The sequence below is a fragment of the Eulemur rufifrons genome, chromosome 7, assembly GCF_041146395.1.
Source record: "Eulemur rufifrons isolate Redbay chromosome 7, OSU_ERuf_1, whole genome shotgun sequence".
Lineage (NCBI taxonomy): Eukaryota > Metazoa > Chordata > Mammalia > Primates > Lemuridae > Eulemur > Eulemur rufifrons.
The window spans coordinates 84,076,770-84,092,228 of record NC_090989.1 but is presented as its reverse complement, the minus strand read 5'-3'; positions in this window follow the sequence as shown (position 1 = coordinate 84,092,228).

The window sequence follows — 15,459 nt, the reverse complement described above, 5'->3', positions numbered from 1 at the left end:
TATTGATCTATAGGTTTCTTTTTTTTGTTATATCCTTTCCTGGCTTTGGTATCAAGGTGATACTGGCCTTATAGAATGAGTTGGGGAGGATTCCCTCTTTCTCAATATTATGCAATAATTTCTGTAGTATGAGTACCAGTTCTTCTTTGTAGGTCTGGTAGAATTTACTTGTGAATCAATCTGGTCTGGGGCTTTTTTGTTCTTGTTGTTGGAAGATGTTTTATGATTGCTTTGATCTTGGTGCTCCTTATCAGTCTGTTCAGGAGTTCTACTTCTTCCTGATTGAGTCTTGCAAGGTTGTGTGTTTCCAAGAATTTGTCCATTTCCTCTATGTTTTCTAGTTTATATGCATAGAGATTTTTCTAGTATTCACAGATGATGCTTTGTATTTCTGCCCTATTAGTTCTAATATTTCCTTGGTCATTTCTGATTGAGCTTATTTGGGTCCTTTCTCTTATTTTCCTGGTTAATACAGCAAGAGGTTTGTCAATTTTGTTTATCTTTTCAAAGAACCAACTTTTTGTTTCATTTACTCTTTGTATTTTTTGTTTGTCTGTTTTCTATTACATTTAGTTCTGCTCTGACCTTTGTTATTTGTTTTCTTGTGCTGGCTTTAGTTTTGGTTTGCTCTGCCTTTTCTAGTCCCTTGAGATGTGATATTAGATTGTTAATTTGTGATCTCTGTGTGTTTTTGATGTGGGGCTTTGAGACTATGAGTTTTACCCTGAGGAATCCTTTTGCTGAATCCCATAGATTTTGATAGCTTGTGTCCACTTTTCATTCAGTTCAAGGAATATTTTGATTTCCATCTTAATTTCATTATCGACCCAACAATGATTTAGAAGCATATTGTTTAATTTCCATGGCTTTGTGTGGAATTGAGTGTTTCTCTTGGAATTTATTTCTTCCTATATTTCACTTTGGTCTGAGAAGATACATGTTATGATTTCAATTTTTAAAGATTTGTTGAGACATGTTCTGAGGCCTAAGATATGATCACTGTTAGAGAATGTCCTAAGTGCTGATGAGAAGAATGTACATTTGGTAGGTCTTGGGTAGAGTGTTCTGTAAATGTCTGTTAGGTCTGTTTGTTTAAGAGTCCCACTTAAGTCCAGTGTTTATTTGTCTTCTGCTTTGATGATTTTTCTAGCTCTGGCAGTGTGGTGCTGAAGTGGCAATTATGATGCTACTACTCATTTCCTTGCTTAGCTGTAATGGAATTTGTTTTGTGTATTTGGAAGCCCCTGTGTTAGGTTCATATGTATATATATTAATTTTCAAGATTTTTATGTCTTCTTGTTGAATTGCTCCACTTACCATTATATAATGACTATCTTTGTCTTTCTTTATCATTATAGATTTAACGCCAATTTTATCTGATATGAGCATGACTACACCTGATCTCTTTTGGTTTCTATTTGCATGTAATATTTTTTTGCCATCCTTTCACATTTAGCCAGCATGCATCCTTATGGTCTGATATGTTTCCTGGAGACAGTCGATACTTCAGTTGCGCTTTTTTGTCCATTCAGCCAGCCTATGTCTTTTGAGTGGCACATTTAAACTGTTCACATTGAGAGACAGAATTGGTATATGGGATGCTGTTCTGTTCATCATGTTGGGTAGTAACATTATTGCTTTGTTTGCCCTCTTGTGCTATTGTTTTCTAAGAGTTCTGAGCTTTAGATTTTTTGGGTGATTTTTCCACTGATGGGTATATAATGTGCTGATTCATGTATAATGCAGTTCTGAGTATTTCCTGCAGGACAGATCTGATCATGACAAATTCCCTCAGTGTTTTCTTGTCTGGAAAATATTTAATTTATCCATCATTTGTCAAATTAATCTTGCAGGATAAAATATTCTAGGCTCACAGATGTTCTGTATAAGAAGATTGAAGATGCGGCCGTACTCCCTTCTGGCTTATAAGGTTTCCACTGAGAAGTCTGCAGTTAGGCTAATGGGTTTTACTTTGTAGGTCAGTTGTATCCTACAACTTGCTTCTTGTAGAATTTTCTCCATTTTGACTTTAGCCAGGTTGATGACTATATGTCTAGTGGATGTCCTATTTGCATGAATTTTCCTGGTGTTAAATTAGCATCTTGTATTTGGATGTCTGGATCTCAGGGGATACCAGAGATGTTTTCCTCAATAGTTCCCTCAAATAGATTTTCCATGCCTTTAGCTCTTTCTTCTTCTCCCTCAGGGATACCTATAATTGGCGTGTTAGATTGCCTCATATAGTCCCAAGTCTTTCTAAGTGATTTGTCAGCCTTTTTATTTCTCTTCTCTGCCTCCTTAAATGACTGGACTAGCTCAAGAGCCTTATCTTCAAGCTCTGAGATTCTTTCTTCTCCTTGGTTTAGTCTGTTGCTGAAGCTTTCTGTTATGTTTTGAAATTCTCTAAATAACACTTTTGTTTCTTTATGTTCTATTATATCCTTTCTTATGTTGTCTAGCTCTTTAGTGACTTTTTCATTAATTTCCTTATTTTTTTTTTTTTTTTTGGCTACTCTTTCTTGGTTTTCAACTTTCTCTTCAATTCCATTCATCTTATTTGCCATCCATATTCTGAATTTCATTTCTGTTGTTTTGGCAATTTCCCTTTGGTTACAGTTAACTACTATAGCTCCTTGTGATCCTTGAGGGTGTCAAACTGTTTTATTTCATCATGTTGCCAAGGTTCTTTTGCTGGTTTCTTTTCATCTAAAATCTCTTTTCTCGACTCAGAGCTGATAGGTTTGCAGGACACCTGTTTTTTCCTGGGAATTCTCCTGCTTTATTAGAAGAGGGGGAGGTTCCTAAATGTTTTTTTTTTTTTCCTGGGCTGGAATGTTGATGTGGCATGAGAATGATGTGGCATGTACACAAAAGTCTGTAATGTTGTTGTTCTTATTCATCCTGTTCACATGATTGCACCATTCAAGCCTGTGCTAGATGATCTTTGTGCTGGGTGTTTGGTTGTTCCCCAGACAGTAGTAGGAAATTCAAGTTGGTAGCTGGGGGAGACCCTCTGCACAGAGGCTGATATTGTTGGAATTGCTCTGCCCATGGTATCCTTGCCTAGGTGACAGTAGCAGGTAGGTGACAGTGGTCATGGGTTCCCAGGCTGTGAGCATTTGCTCAAATCAGGTCCCAGAATAATGGCAGCCCTCATGGCTGGGGGGTTCCTGGTGTGCATTGTACCTTAGAGCAGTCTGACAGCCCTGTGGCAGTGGTGGAGACTCAGTGGTAGGGCCTTGGGGTCCAGGTGCACCACTGGGATTTTGGAGGTGGTATCGTGGGCCTGGAGAGATTTTTGGAGCCATAGAGGCAGAGCCTTAAGCTCCAGCATGAGAACCTCAGAGCTGGTACTTGGGAGGAGCCAGAAGCTTGGCTTGTGAGCAGGGCCTTTGAGCCAGAACCAGGGCCATGCAGATGGTGGGCTGATCTGACCTGGAGGGTGGAGGCAGAGCCAAACAGGCAGCAGGCTATTCCACAGGCTCGGGGACCACAGATGTCAAATTATACAGGTCAGGGTCAGTTCCAGTGGCCCAGGGACTATTGAGTTCTCCCTGCTGCTCTAGTACCTGCTGAAGCAGAAGCCCAGAGCTTCCTAGGTAGGAGCCTGTAGTGCCCCAGACAACTCCTCTGCTCATATGCTGCTGTGCTGGAGGGGAGGGGTGCTTGGGTTCAAGTCACAGGGTATGGCTCAGAGGAGCCTCCACTGAGTCTGCTCCCTCTCCAGCCTGGTGGGGGTGATATGAAGGCTACTGTTCCAAAGCCGAGTCCTGTGCCATCTTCTGCATATGGTCAGCTGTCTTTGGGTCTCAGTTGTTTCTGATGAGTAGTCAGTGTTCAGTTGAATTTTTATTTCCCTGTGTGCAATGTGTCATTTTTTCTTTGGCTACTTCCAAGATTTTCTCTTTGGCTTTTAGCAGTTTGAATGGTGTAGATGGAGGCATTTGTTGGTACTTATTCTGCTTGTGGTTTTCTGAAATATTTGTAAATTTATGTCATCCACCAAAGTTGGGAAATTTTTAGCTCTTATGTTTTCAAATATTTTTTCTGAATTCCCAGGACTCCAATAACAAGTATTTTATACCTTTTGATATTTTCCCACAGATTCTTGGGACACTATTAATTTTTCAATCTTTTTTTCTCTTGCACTTTTTCAGATTGGATTGCTCTTGGTATATCTTAGAATTTACTAACCCTCTGGAAATTTCCCATCTGCTATTAAGTACATCCATTTAATTTTTTTATATTAGATACTGCATTTTTTTTGTTTTTACTTCTAGAAATATCATTTTGTTCTTTTTTATATTTCTATTTCTCTGTTGAGATTGCTATTTTTTTTCACACATTACAAGAATACCTCATTAGGCATATTAAAAATAGTTGCTTTAGAGCTGTGGTCCCCAGCCCCTAGACTGCAGGTCAGTACGAGTCAGTGGCCTGTTAGGATCCTGGGCACACAGCAGGAAGGAAGTGAAACAATATAGTCAATAAAAATCATGTGTATAAAAGATATTTTAAAGAGATATGAGAATGTTTACGATATAGTGTTGGATTTTTTCCATTAACACTGTCTGAATTATGTTTAAAAAGAAAGAAAAATGGAGAGAAAAATGCCAAAATGCCCATACTGCTTCCATCTGAGTTGTGGAATTATTGTTTTGTTCTAATTTCTTCCATGTTAAGGATAATCGCAAATATTCCTCAAGGAGTATGTATTTTTGATAATTTAAAAAGAAAAAGAAAGGTAGAAAAAGTGAACATAATTCCTGGAGAAAACAAGACTCTAGCTGTGGGTTGCAGCTGAAATATAATGAGTCATGGGGTGGGAAATTGGAGTCTAGATGAAATGGTGGGTCAGAGACTAGACAGGGAGTCAAAAGTCCAGGCATATAATGCTAGTTATGTAAATGTTAGGACACTCATGATTTAGGGAAGTCCGAAAACTAGCAAGCACACACCAGAGAAGTATAAGCAAACAACAATCAGATGGACAGAGCTCTAAAGAACAAAAGAGAATAGATGGTCAAAGATTCAAGTAGAAAGTCAGAAATCAAAAAACAATAAAAATGACATTACAGAGGTCAAGATGACTTTGGAGAGGAGTTCCCTAGCCAGGAAGCTTTCTATGAGCTCTGTGCTAGGATAGAAACCAATCTGAGAATTTGGAAAGTTCAAAATCCACAGAGGAAAGCAAATAAATCAGCAACTCTGGCAAAAAAAAAAATGAGTATGAATTTCTGTAATCTCTTACATATCTGATGCCAGAGAAGAAAGGATGGGTGTGGAGCAAGAATCGGGGGGTGGGATTCAGTGGGCATGGGGATGTGGGGGGAGGAGAAATGGACTGAAGAACTATGTCCCCCCAAATTCTCATGTTGAAATCTTAATCCCCAAGGTGATGATATTAGGAGGTGGGGCCTTTGGGAATTGATTATGTCATGAGGGTAAAGCCTTCATGAATGGGATCAGTCCCCTTAGAAAGAGTCCCCAGAGAGACCCAGAGATCCTTCAACTCTTCCTCCATGTGAGATTACAATGAAGACCAGAAAGTGTCCCCTCACCATATGCTGAATCTGTTGGTGACTTCATCTTGGACTTCCCAATCTCCAGAACTGTGATAAATAAATTTCTGTTGTTTATAAGCCACCCAGTGTATAGTATTTTGTTATAGCAGCCTGGAGAGTGAGAGGGGTGGGGGCTAAGTTCCCCCAAATTGCTAGCCAGTGCAAAAATCAGGGCACTGGAAGTGGACACATAATCTGCAATGTAGTTTATTTACAAGCATATGATCTAAAATATTATTATAGATGAAGGAAGAATTATGTTAGACCCTAGATTGTATGCATTTGATATATATAGTCAACACAATGTATATTATGTACAAAATATTGCTCTCACTTTTCAGGAAAAGAACAATCTATATTCTATTTCCATTATGGGAATGTATAGGCATTTATTGTATTTTTCATACTACAGTTCTTTAAAATACTTCCATTTATTTCCTTGATAACATTCCATTCTAGAAAAGCCAAGTATTAGAATTTGCTGACAACATACTTTTGATATATTCCAAATGTCTCTTCATTTTTTGGAAGGCTCACAATTACACAATTAAAAATTTACAATCTATTATTCACCTGCAAGCAATGCAAAATGAATGGATGATCTATAGGTATTTTCTCAGGTCTGGATAGCTGTTCACAAATACAGAGCGATATCCTGTCACCGGCATTGTGCCTGTAAGATTCCTGCCAGTGTTAATAACAGAAGAAAGTTCCTATGACAGTTTTTTTTTCAATTTAGAGTTTATTTCAATCAAACATATTATTAGTTATATTCAGTTCATTTAAAATTAACCACATTTTCTGCTCAAATGTTGCTGGAATTGACCTAGCATGTCTGCATAGATAATAAGATTAAGGTGAATGAAGTAATGAATAGTATAACACGACCTAATTATATACCATACTCCCATTCACCTTAATTTGAGAAAGAGCAGAAACTGGATGGAATTCAAAAGGCAGCAGATTGAAAATGGATAAAAAAGACTTTTTTATGTGGTGCATAATCAGCTTTCAGAATTCACTGCTGCAGGATACTTCTCATGCTAAAATTTAGCAAAGTTTCAAGATAGGAATAAGAATGGCATCTGTGGCTATACTAGCTGGATGTGAATTTATGGAAGCTATCAATCCTCATGCTGGTAGCCATAAAATCATCACCAGCTGGTGCTGGGATGGAAAGCCTCCCTGTGGTATCCCACTGCACAATTGGCCAGATGCATGATGTGCTGCTGCTGTTGTACAAAGACAAAAGAACCCAGAAAGCCTTAGGCATTAGCCTTTGCCAAAGGAAAGATTGTGCACGTGATGGAAACTTTCAAGCAAGCCATGGGCTATGTTCCTGTGTCTCACAGCAACCTCCTCTATCTATTTTTTTATCAAATGTTATTTCCCCCCTTCATGGTAAAACACAATGATTCCTCATTTTTCTACAGGGTTTATTCAATGTTATCACTGAATTAGTGTGCACTTTACTGGTGAGAAATGCAAGTAATCTCTGCTGTAAATAACCAGACCACCTTTCATTTAAAAGGTGGCAGGTCCCAAATGTCCCTGTTTAAAGTGGTAACAATGGCCATGGCAGTGATCTGGGGCTTTTGTTAATGGACAGCAAGGCAGATCTATTTGTTGGCATCCTCCCTGACACCCTGAGTCCTTTAATTCCATCTGACAGATTCAGGCCATGCTCCAGATCTCACAAAAGAGGTGAGGGAGAGTATTGATCCTTCTGTTATTGTTGGTGATTTACTGTTCCATTCCTTTAGCAAATTTAAACACACATGCACACACACAAACACCCACCACTGAGGTCACAGCTGCTAGATGGCAGAGTAATGAGTGATTATTTTCTTATCTCTGCTAAGCTCTATAAGTAACTTCTCTTGTGGATTCATGACAGTCCTGCAGATTGAAGCCAAATAAATAATATCTTTTCACCCTAAGGTCAAAGAGTTTCTAAACATGGTAATAAATATCTGCTTAAAATAGAAACTTACACCTTGAAGGCTTGCGGAGAGCTGAAATTGGCAAATCTATGTACTGATTTTTTTTTTTAATCACCCTACAGTCTAAACCAAAATTGAAATGTATCATTTTGGAGTAGTCTAACAAAGTGATACCAAAAGGATAAATAATGTACAAGATGTAGCTGTAAAATCATGAAGCAGCTTCCTTCTCCCAATGCCCAGATCAGTCATCACAGAGATTGCTTCTTTTAAATGTTGCTGCGTTAGGAAACTCTGCTGACTTTAAATGTGTTGCCATGTAAAAATGATTTTGCATTTCTTTATCACCTTTTCCAAATATCTTTTTTTCTGTTGTTTTATATACTTACAGCATTTTTGACCTTCAAAACATGATATAAGTAATTTAGGTGATTGTATTATAGTCTGCTCTAGCTTCCTTAACAAAATATCACAGACTGGGTGGCTTAAACAACAGAAATTTATTTTCTCACAGTTCTGGAAGCTGGAAGTACAAGATCAAGGTGCCAGCAGAACTGGGTTTTGGTGAGGCTTCTCTTCCTGGCTTGCAGATAGCACCATCTCCCTGCACGCTCACATGACCTTTTCTCCATGGGCATGCATGAAGAGAGAGAACTCTAGTGTCTCTGTCTCTTCTTATAAGAACACTAGTCTTATCAGAGGATAAGAATTTGGGGGACACCCTTCAGTCCATAACCATAATTTTATTTATTTAGTACCAAATAATTTTTGCCTATTTCCTCTCGAGGTGAATGACACTTAATATTTAGACAAATGCTAATTCTTAATAAATTAAAAAATAAATTAAAAAGCTCTCAAAATAATTGCAAAACAAAGAGTTCTGGACATGTTTTAGAAAATGTAGCATTTGCTAGAATAAATAAATAGCTTACTAAAATGACTATATTCTTATCTAGAGAGAATAAGACCTAAGTATTAATAATTCCTATTTGTTTAAAAAATCCATGTCATACCAGTGCTTTATATTCTATAGAAAAAATGTAGGTGCCTCTTCTATAAAAGCCAAATAATCTCCAAACGGGTTCAAACAGCCTTCTGTTAATAACAGCTACAGTCTCTAAGCAAAATACTAAAAATAACATCTTGAGGGCTCTTCAGAAGAAACAAGTCAGGCATTTTCTGAGAAGTTGCCATTATAGGAAATAATAAAGTATATGTTTTATATTTTAATGGACTTCTCTCAATGATGAGTAGCTAAAATTCTGATATTCTGACAAAAAGCTCACCATTTTTCTGTTATTAGAAATCAGGGAATGAACCCAAAAACAAGAGATAATGGAGAATGGAATGGAACTATTCAAAAGAGAGATCCAGAGAAGGGGATCTCCAAATTGTGTATATAAACTCTCTTCCTCCACTAAAGTCTTGAACCCCTCAAAGTCATCTGTGAGAGTGGGTATCAACTTCTATCAAACTCTTGTTAATGTTCATATTTTGACCTGCTCCCATGCAACATAGACATTCTTAATGGCATCTAGAGTGCTAACCTCTTTCCAGAAGGTTTTCAATTTATTTTGCCCAGATCCATCAGAGCAATCACTCTGTGGCAGCTAAACCTTGCAAAATATGTTTTGTAAATAATAAGATTTAGAAGTTGAAATTAGTCCTCAATCCATGGGCTGCAGATGGATATTGTATTAGCAGGCATGGAAAACAACATTAATCTCCTTATACTTCACATCTCCATCAGAACTCTAGGAAAACCAGGTGCATTGTTAATAAGCAGTAATATTTTAAAAGAAATCTTTTTTCCTGAGGTATGGATCTCAACAGTGGCCTTAAATTTTTCAGTAAACCATGCTGTAAACAGATATGCTGTCATCCAGGCTTTGTTATTCCATTTCTAGAACATAAGAAAAGTAGATTTACCATAATTGTTAAGGGCCCTAGGATTTTTGAATGATAAATGAGCATTGACTTCAACTGAAAGTTACCAGAAGCATTAGCCCCTAACAAGAGAGTCAGTCTGTCCTTTGAATCTTTGAAGCCAGGAGGCACTGACTTCTCCTTTCTATCTATGAAAGTCTTAGATGGCATCTTTTTTCACAGAAGACTGTTTCTTCTACCCTGAAAATCTGTACACAAATGTTTATAGCAGATTTATTCATAACAGCCCAAAATTGAAAACCCAGATTTTCTTTAACTGACAAAGGAATAAACTATGTCATAACATAATATGCAATGAAAAGATTGAACTATTGATACATGTGACAACTTGAATGGCTCTCCAGAGAATTTTACTCACTGAAATAAATCAATCCAAAAGTTACATACTATATGATTTCATCCATATATTATCATTGAAATGAAAAAGATTATAGAAATAGAGAACAGATTAGTGGTTGTCAAGGATTAAAGAGGGGTAGGGATGGGCACAAAGTTAGTGTGGCTATAAAAAGTAACAGGAAATGTCCTTGTGATGATGGAAATATTCTTTACCTTGACCATATCAATATCAATATCCTGGTTGTGATATTGTACTGTAGCTTTGCAACACATTACCATTGAGGAAAACTGGGTAAAAAGAAATATATGGGATCTCTTTATAACATTTCTTACAATTTCATGTGAATCTACAATTATCTCAGAATAAAATGTCAAATTAAATAAAAATAAATTCTAAAAATATAGTCACATGAAAGATGTTTAATGACATTTGTTATCAAAAAATGCAACTTAAAACCACAATTTAATATTATTACACACCTATTTGATGCTAACGTGGAAAAGACTCACCTGTATTGTGTCAGTGAGAATGTGGTAGAACTAGGAGAGAATGTGGAACAATCAGGTCTCTCAAACACTCCTGATGAGAATGTAAAAAATGCAACCATGTAGAAAACAGTTGGCAGTTTCTTTAAAAGTTGGACAAAGATCACATGATCTAGCCATTCCATCCATCCATCTTGGTATTTACTAAGAAAAATGAAAGCTTAAAACCACAAGCTAACAGGTCACAGCCATCAGATTGCCAAATAATGGCAGCAGTATAAATTTACACAATTTTTTGAAGAGCATTTTAGTAGTGTCTAGTAAATTTTAAAATATGCTTATGCTATGACCTAATGATTCTGCTTCTAAGTTACATGCATTAGAGAAACACACAAAGGTGTACAAGGAAATGCATACACAGATATTCATTGCAACTGCTTGTAATGGAAACAGAAACCAGAAAGGACTATTCATAAGGAAATGCTTTCATAGGTTAGTTTACTTTTCATATAGAAAGGTAAGTAAACTTAAATATAACTTATTATTTTTAAATGATCATTTTAAAAATTTATTTGCATATGTATTTATTTTTGTCAAAGATTTTCATAGTTTGGGACATTAAGAAACAGTAATGATTTTTGTACACATTACCTAAGATGCATTGAGTTAAATGATATTCTTTCAAATAATTCACTTTGCTTCCTATATGAAATGATAACCATATGAAACAGAAAGCCCTCCACTAAAAGAACAAAATAGTCCAAAAGACACTTAGTGTAAAGTCTTTTTTATAGGTCCATTCCTTTGATCTTGATTTAAAAAACATGAACTACACTTTTGTTTCTTAGGCTGCTTACTTTCAAATCAGCTGGCAGGTGCCTTTTCAACCCTTGCTCCCAGTGAAACTATGCTTTCACAGAAATCTAATATCTGGAAGCCTCCTTATCAGTGTCATAGCAAACACCTGAAATTTATTATCATTGTCTCCAGGCTGAGAAAAAAAAACGGTCAGCCATCACAATTAAGAAGTTTAAAGTTTTAGAAACTCTTTTAAAGTTCCAGGCAACCATGTTTTGACTTGTTCCTAAAACAAAACGTAGTAGCAACCCACACGTCCTTTCATATATTCTGGCAAGTACAGCAGAAACAAAATGTCATGCGCTTAAACAGTACATGGAAGACTAGAATGTAAATAAGAAAAGTGTAAGAATTTTTATAGCTTTTCAAACTATAGGAGATAAGTAATATCTTTGTAATGTGAAGAGAGCCATTTTCATTATCACAGGGCCTTGACAAGTAGCTTCCCACACAGCTTGTCAAGCCGAATGCCACTCATACCGCCAGAATACTGATTCTGTTCATGCTTTTGTTATGTCTGAAGGGAGGATTTTATGCATTTAGTTCAATGAATTCAATGACAAACTGATAGGTCTCCAGAGTAGCTACTGATAAAGAAAATAAAGGCTTGATAAACTGATTCTCTGCCTTCAGCTTCTACATTGCCTTATAAACACTTATTTTTCACCATGATAGGAATTATTGTCATCTGTGTGTCCTTCTTCTCAATGCTGCCTCCCTTTGTACTCTCACCAAAACATCAAAAACATCACTTTGGCTTCAGTTTGTTCTGAAGAGGATATCTGAGAACTTCTCGGGGTTTGGTCCCTCTTACCCCTAAATACCAGTTTTAAAGATGGAAGAGGAACAGAAATGACAGCCTATATGTGAGGAATACTTGATCATTTACAAACTGCTTTTATGTGCAGCATCTTGTTTTGTCCCCCCTACAACTGTGATTAAGGGTTATGTTCCAATTTAGCAGACAAGGACACTGAGGGAGTAGAGGAGTCGAAGATCATGTATCTAGTTTGGTGTCTTCTGTTTGCTTGTATTTGTTTTCTTGCTTTTATTTTATATTTTAATTTTTTCTTGACAAATAATAATGATATATATTTATGGGGCATAATGTGATGTTTGATATATGTATACATGATCAGATGATTAAATCAAGTTGACATATCCATCACCTCACATATTTATTCTGTGTGTGTGGTGCTTGTTTTCTTATTTTTAATAGGGGGTGTGGCAGGGGTGTGATGGGAACCCAGAATCTCTGTAGTTGCAGCTAAGTCATGCTGTTATCCCACAGACTCTTCCTTAGTTTTCTTGAATCTAATATTTCTATACATCACCTTGTGATTCTTACAGCCCATTTCTCCTTCCATTACAGGCTTGATCTATGCAATAATTCCTGGCACACCAGAGGCCCTGTTTACATATTTGTTGAAGGAACAAATGGATGGATGAATATAGATATATAACGAGTAGTTTATGCATTTATTCCTAAAGATACTTAAGCATCAGCTGCTCTTACTCTGATTCAGTAATTATTTTTGGTCCTGAAGAAGTTATTGCAGAAATCTATACAATTATGTAGCAAATGGCTACATGATAACATAAAATATTACCAAATAAAACATTATCACTTTATATGGTAAAATCTTTTTTTTTTGCTGTCTTTCCAAAATCATAGTTCAAAGTAAAAAGGTGCTTGAAATTCTTATTTATATTACACTACAGAAGTCAAACAGAATATAAATTGTACAAATGCACAGACATGCATACAACTTTGACTATCTTATGTACTTTTCCATTTTCCCTTCTGAAATTGTTTCTGTCAATATTTTGATTTAGATCTCAACAAAAGAAGAGAAAGAAAGATTTAATCAGAAGATTGTCAAATGTTTACATAAGCCTAAGAATTAGTGGATACTATAGTCTTTGAAGTCTGATATATAAAATTCTTGGGAGATGTAATTCTTATAGGCATTATTACTTACTCTTTTCTAGAAAAATTATTTATTTACAGGAATTTCCAACACAACTTTGCATTTTTAGCAGTTATTCAAGTCATGTGTGCATGCATTTGTGGTGTATGTGTAATATATACATATATAATATATATATAATATATATTTGCAGTCCTTTGCAAATGGCCTGTGTACATCAGACTATGAAGGGCTATTTTATTTTTAAAAAATTAAACACTAAATTCTAGGAATATAATTATAGTCATTACAGACATAGGAATAGAATACTTAATTAATAAAAAGCTTAGGATTTTTTCAGGCTACATATAGGCATGAAGGTTTGAAGTTTGTCTGAGTTAGTGTGTCACTTAAATGTTAAGTTTTGCAAAATGTTGAGAATCAGGTAGTTGCCATATCTCCAGGAAGGAGGGTATAGTTCTTCCTGTGCTTAATGATACTTATCAGTAACTTCTCCTGATTACTAATTACTAAAGACTATTCTTGAAGTCTGTGCCTTTAAACTGTGTGTGATTTCAGGTATTTCACAACCTGGTTTCAAATTGCCCAAATTGCCTTAAGAGACTCGTCTTCCTCCATTCTACCTATGAACAAGAAGCTCAAGCTAGACAAAACACAAATACTTTGTCATCAAATGGTTATCAAGTTGTGTTGTTTATTTGTTATATGCATCATTTTCCCTGATATGTCTTTCTACAGTTATGACTTTTTCCACTACAAGATCCTAGAAGGCCAAAGACTATATCTTATATTTTTAGCTCCTTTCCTCTAAAACCTAACCAACTCCCTCCAGCTTAGACTAGTTATTTTACATCACAGTAACAGTTAAACAATTAAGTAAAAGTTCCATGCATTTGTGATATATAAATAAATACCATGAACTATGAATATTATATTATTCATTTGACCAGAAATTAATAAAACCCATAAACTGTTAATTTTTTTTATTTCTTTGAAACAGAATGGATCAGAGCACAGTAATTGATGTCATATTTCCTATAAAGCAGATAAGTGATTGGATAGATGTTTTACTTGGATAGATGAAAAATACAGTTTTAATCTGCCTATGTTTACAGTGACTAGATTCCAGAAGTCAAATTATCTCTTTTCCTACTTGTCTCCTCTACACTTTCTCATAGTGGTAATGGGGGACAGGCCTGTGATTCTTATCTCCAAAAAAGGAATCGTTGATTTCAGAGAAGGGTGGGGAGACTTGATAAAAAAAGATTCTGCCTCTCATCCATGCACTTAAAGTGAGAAAATAATTCAGGAAAGGTGTTAAGGAATAAGGCAATTATAGCAAGGCATCTTCAGTGGATATGATTAAAAATTGGGAATTAGAATTAGGGGTAAAAATAGTTCATTGGCACTTTAAGAAAAAAAATGAAAAGTATATTAGTAGTGTTTTACTTTGAGAAAAACTATTATATAGAAATCAAAATTGCAAAACGATGTAGAGTTCTTTATTTGCATTGTGTAATATCGTTTCATAAATGTCATTATGGGGTCATGAGTTCAGGGATAATAAATCAACAAATATATCTTGAGGATTTACTACAAGTAATTAAGAAATAATACATTAAATGAAGCACACACACAAACAAACACACACTAAAAATTGTATTTTAAACATCATAAATCAATTATTTTATTTAGTTTAACAACATTTTTGTTTATCTCAGATTTTGTGTAATGATGATAATAACTACATCTTTTTTGCCTACTATATATGCTAGTTATGTTACATATATTTTATTTCATATCCAACAATCAATTCTATAAGGTTGGAGGTCACATTCCTACTTTTTACATGAAAAAAAGGAGACTTGGAGATTAAAGAATTTTACTTAAGCTCACTTGACTAGTAAACATCAGACTTAGGTTTTTGAATCCATGTTATTTTGACCTGATTTGAAAACCAAAGTCTCTGTCCTGTGTTATGTTTTCTCTTCTCAAAGGGTGCGGTGAGATTACCAGATTTTAGTGACAAAGTTATATAAATACCAGTTTTAGAAGCTGTAACACAGATATGTTTGAATCTATTAATATCCAGATGGATAAAATTCTTTTAAAGTAAATCTGAGGAGATGAGTCTAATTGCCATAATTCCATGCTAAAAGATGATTTGCATGTACATATTTTCTATTTTAAGCAATATACTGAAATAATTACTTGGATGACAAACTTAATTATGTTTTAAATAACTGGATGACATTTGGCTAGCACATTATGTAATAAATGTCTTATTGAATTTAAATTAAGTTCCTATTTGAGCAACCAAATTTAAATTACAACCTGACTAATGAAATAGGAAAATTTAAATTGTAATGGGCTAGCATGCAGAATGCCTTG